Source organism: Armigeres subalbatus, unplaced genomic scaffold (assembly GCF_024139115.2).
Source record: "Armigeres subalbatus isolate Guangzhou_Male unplaced genomic scaffold, GZ_Asu_2 Contig1429, whole genome shotgun sequence".
Classification (NCBI taxonomy): Eukaryota; Metazoa; Arthropoda; class Insecta; order Diptera; family Culicidae; genus Armigeres; species Armigeres subalbatus.
This window is the reverse complement of record NW_026942209.1, coordinates 223,999-229,354: the sequence shown is the minus strand read 5'-3', so window position 1 is coordinate 229,354 and position 5,356 is coordinate 223,999.

Sequence of the window (5,356 nt, the reverse complement as noted above, 5' to 3'; positions counted from 1 at the left end):
ATGGTGCACAGTTTCACTTAGAGTCCCTCGCTGGCACTCGGACGATGATCAGCCGCCCCTAACATGGAGAACAGACGCTGTTGTGAGCCGATCCTGACATGGAGAACAGACGCTCAATAAGATTTGCACCTCCGGAGAGGAGCAAACCTCCCCTTCCCTGTGAGCGTACTACCATAGTTCCCACTGGGGTTGGATACCTGATCTTCCCTAAAGTTGCTCGTATCCCGGCCAGCACCACGGGGAAGTAGGGATAGGAGTTGCTGGGTAAGATGCTAAGGACCGCGAGATGGCGTCTATTTTATTCCTTCAGGTACGGGAAGTACCAATGGTACGCTTTACCCAGCATTTGCCGTGTATTCCATTATTTATTTGTTACGCACTCTGTGTTACTTAACCGAATACACACAGAATCTATTTTTAGAGTTCCATTACTCATTATTCCATTACCATTACAAGAATTTGTGTACTTGGGCTCACTGGTGACTGCCGAAAATGACACCAGCAGAGAAATTCGGAGACGCATAGTGGCTGGAAATCGTACGTACTTTGGACTCCGCAAGACGCTCCGATCGAATAGAGTTCGCCGCTGTACCAAACTGACAATCTACAAAACGCTAATTAGACCGGTAGTCCTCTACGGACACGAGACATGGACGATGCTCGTGGAGGATCAACGCGCACTTGGAGTTTTCGAAAGGAAAGTGCTGCGTACCATCTATGGTAGGGTGCAGATGGCGGACGGTACGTGAAGGAGGCGAATGAACCACGAATTGCATCAGCTGTTGGGAGAACCATCCATCGTTCACACCGCGAAAATCGGACGACTGCGATGGGCCGGGCACGTAGCAAGAATGTTGGACAATAACCCGGTGAAAATGGTTCTCGACAACGATCCGACGGGCACAATAAGGCGAGGTGCGCAGCGGGCAAGGTGGATCGATCAGGTGGAAGATGACTTGCGGACCCTAAGTAGATTGTTGCCATTTTATCCGGGTTCCGTTGGAGGAATGCCTCCGAGAAGAACAAGTTGTCAGTCGTCATCAGGCAGCCGAGACGGTAAGGCGCGTACCCCAAAACGACGCAGTAAGGCTTTGGATCTGACAGGTGACTAGGGTTTGGTGAAGGTGCTGGGAATCGAACCTATGACCATCTGCTTGTAAGGCGATCGTGCAGCCAACTACGCTACGGGACCCCCTCTTTGGTTTATACCTCTTGTTAGATTTGTTTTACAAAATTGAAAATAGCTGAAAAACACTATATTTTTATAAGAACGTTTATTTAGTACATCTTATTCTAGTGCCAGTTACAACATAAAACAAACTCAAGTGCTTCTACTGTAAAACAACAATTGACAACTAATGTAAAGTTTACATAAACCATAAACATTTTTAAAGCCTTGTTTCTCGAATTTGTAAATCGACTTGAGCCACCTCGAAGTTGTATCCGAATTTGCTGAAAATTTGTCAGGAGGCTTATTTTAGAAGAAGAAATGTGATTCTGGGCTGACCGGTTGAATTTTTTAAACCCTTTAAAAACATAAATAGGTCTAATAGTCACTAGTTGCAAAGATTGTGCAAAATACAACACGATTACGTCGCATTCAATTTCATTACGACTATAAGAAATATAGCGGAAACGACCTAAATCGTAATCTTGTAAATCGTAAAAAAAAAGCATTACTAGAAACCTTTCATTCACGAGTAGTGAAGATCATTTCGTCATCTCCGGCATCCAAAACTGAACATCGAACTTTCTGTCTCCGGACTAGCAGCTCTATGCCTTTGATCGAAAGCTAAATGAAGATCTTTCAATTGCGTTGAATACTTATGTGGTGAGACTCCAAGAAACAAGAACGAACTACCTTTTTACTAAGTTGTTCGCAATAAACTCCCTACAGCATTTCCCTTTCTGCCGGAAACCCAATCCGTTTAGTAAGATTTATGACCACGGTTTACTTTGCCTAATCGAAATCCACACGAACGAGATTAACTCAAAAGTAGAATCGAGCAATTTAACAACAATCCACTCGCCAGCTGCCTAGGAGGGCGTGTGAGTTATTCCATTTTCCAAAAAATGTATCCCCATTCCAAATTAACTTTTCTAGGTTAATTTACACACCAAATAACAGCGATCACTTTACGACCCTTCAGCTACGATGAAGCAGCAGCGGCAGCACTACACTTTACACCATATCGCGAAGCGTGACACTGTCATAAAGATCAGCTCGACTGGTTTTGTCATTCAGCACCAGCAGACCTATCTATACCTACCACCAATATACGAGCAACTAGCCCCCTAAATTGCCTTCGATACGCCTGACTTCGGGTTTAAATCGTGGTCCACAGGAACCGCCGCCGCTGCGCTGGCTGGTCGGTCTTTCGCCGATGACTCGTAATTAAATGCAATCCAATTCCTGTCTCTCTATTTGATATATTTGAAAATGATGACCATAAAAACGATTAATATAAAGAGATCGCGATTTGGGCGTTTTGTTGTTATCTTGGCGTTAGAAGAAAGTATATCTTAAAGTCGTGAGTTGCATGATTTGCTCATCAGTTATTCGAATTTCTAGTCTTGATAAAAATTACCAAGTGGTGTGATTGTTAGCTTATTTATTGCTAAAAAAATCTCAAGAAATGCTTATTTGTTTCTCATCTTTATTTTCGATAAGATGAACATAGATGCTATGAGACGGCTGTGGATATGGAGAACCGGAACAGTAACTCTGAATATGCAAACCCTGATAAGAAACCTTTGTTTCTATCACCGGTTCAGAACAGTATATATTTGAAATACGATATTGCGTTTTATTTGATATAAATGTATATATATTTGATCTCATATTTAACACTGATAATGCTTATTTTTCAAAAGTGTGCATGATCCAAAACTCTTATATTATATTATGAAAGGTGATTAAATCTAGACCAACATTTGAAAAGGGCGTAACAGCCAAAATTTATTCCTTCTGATTCTTCGTCCACATATATAGCTACATATGTAGACGAAGAATCAGAAGGAATAAATTTTGGCTGTTACGCCCTTTTTAAATGTTGCTCTAGAAATGTTAGAAAATGTGAAAAGTTTTTTGAAGGATCGAAGTGTGCCTTGGCAGCAGCAGTGCTGGCAGCAAAAAATCCGCGAAATCAACTCTTCTTTATCCTTCCATTCCAGGCACTTCCTTGTTCATGTTATATATAATTCTGAATGCTCACAGAAACAGTTGTAATGGAATTAATAATCCAATTCGAGATGAACTTGCCTGCCTTTGTTTTGTTGATGATTTTTTTCATAGTGTTAAAAACTGTTTATTATATTGTCGCCCCTTCGCAGTGAGCGTTGCATATTCTCGCGTTGACGCATAAATGATGGCCAAATCGAAATGGCCAATCCAAATTGAAATGAACAAACGCTCACTTTGAGTGATTGATTGATTATCTTTACGATGGATGAACAATTGAACACATTCTAAAAGATTTGATAAGAAAATGCTAACACTGCTGTAGATAAAAAATTCATTCATTTATTTAGTTAACATCTAAACAGATAACACTGAATCAACAATTTGACGCCACAATACACGGTTCGAGGCCGCATCTCTCCATCCTCGGATACGCCCCACGCTCGCCAAGTCGTTCTGCACCTGGTCTGCCCATCTCGCTCGCTGCGCTCCACGCCGTCTCGTACCTGCCGGATCAGAAGCGAACACCATCTTTGCAGGGTTGCTGTCCGGCATTCTTGCAACATGTCCTGCCCATCGTACGCTTCCGGCTTTAGCTACCTTCTGGATACTGGGTTCGCCGTAGAGTTGGGCGAGCTCATGGTTCATTCTTCGCCGCCACACACCGTCTTCTTGCACACCGCCAAAGATGGTCCTAAGCACCCGTCTCTCGAATACTCCGAGTGCTTGCAAGTCCTCCTCGAGCATTGTCCATGTTTCATGTCCGTAGAGGACAACCGGTCTAATAAGCGTCTTGTACATGACACATTTGGTGCGGTGGCGAATCTTTTTCGACCGCACTTTCTTCTGGAGCCCGTAGTAGGCCCGACTTCCACAGATGATGCGCCTTAGTATTTTACGACTAACGTTGTTGTCAGCCGTTAGCAAGGATCCGAGGTAGACGAATTCCTCGACCACCTCGAAGGTATCCCCGTCTATCGTAACACCCGGCTCTCCGCATGACGCCTTCTGGCGCAATGTTGAACAACAGGCACGAAAGTCCATCACCTTGTCTTAGTCCCCGGCACGATTCGAACGAACTGGAGTGTTCGCCCGAAATCTTCACACAGTTTTTCACACCATCCACCGTTGCTTTGATCAGTCTGGTAAGCTTCCCAGGGAAGCTGTTCTCGTCCATAATTTTCCATAGCTCTAAGCGGTCTATACTGTCGTATGCCGCCTTGAAATCAACGAACAGATGGTGCGTTGGGACCTGGTATTCACGGCATTTTTGAAGGATTTGCCGTACAGTAAAGATCTGGTCCGTTGTCGAGCGGCCGTCAACGAAGCCGGCTTGATAACTTCCCACGAACTCGTTCACTAATGGTGACATACGACGGAAGATGATCTGGGATATCACTTTGTAGGCGGCATTAAGGATGGTGATCGCTCGAAAGTTCTCACACTCCAGTTTGTCGCCTTTCTTGTAGATGGGGCATATAACCCCTTCCTTCCACTCCTCCGGTAGCTGTTCGGTTTCCCAGATTCTGACTGTCAGTTTGTGCAGGCAAGTGGCCAGCTTTTCCGGGCCCATCTTGATGAGCTCAGCCTTACCAGCTGCTTTATTGGTCTTTAGCTGTTGAATGGCATCCTTAACTTCCCTCAAGGTGGGGGCTGATTGGCTTCCATCGTCCGCTGAACTGACGTAGTCATCTCCTCCGCTGCCATGACTTTCACTGCCTGTACTCTCAGCGCCATTCAAATGTTCCTCGTAGTGCTGCTTCCACCTTTCGATCACCACACGTTCGTCCGTCAAGATTCTCCCATCCTTATCCCGGCACATTTCGGCTCGCGGCACGAAGCCTTTGCGGGATGCGTTGAGCTTCTGATAGAACTTGGGTGTATCTTGAGAACGGCACAGCTGTTCCATCTCCTCGCACTCCGCTTCTTCCAGGCGGCGTTTCTTCTCCTAAAAAAGGCGGGTCTGCTGTCTCCGCTTCCGTCTATAACGTTCCACGTTCTGCCGGGTACCTTGCTGCAGCGCGACCGCCCGTCCAGATAAAAAAATATCCGTCCTAATTAGTAAAATAGAAATTGCATAGGTCATATCACTTTCCATGGTGAAAACTGATCTATGTTTCTGATTACTCCAACCAATTAACACAACTTCCCGTGGTAATTGTGGAGATGCAGAGG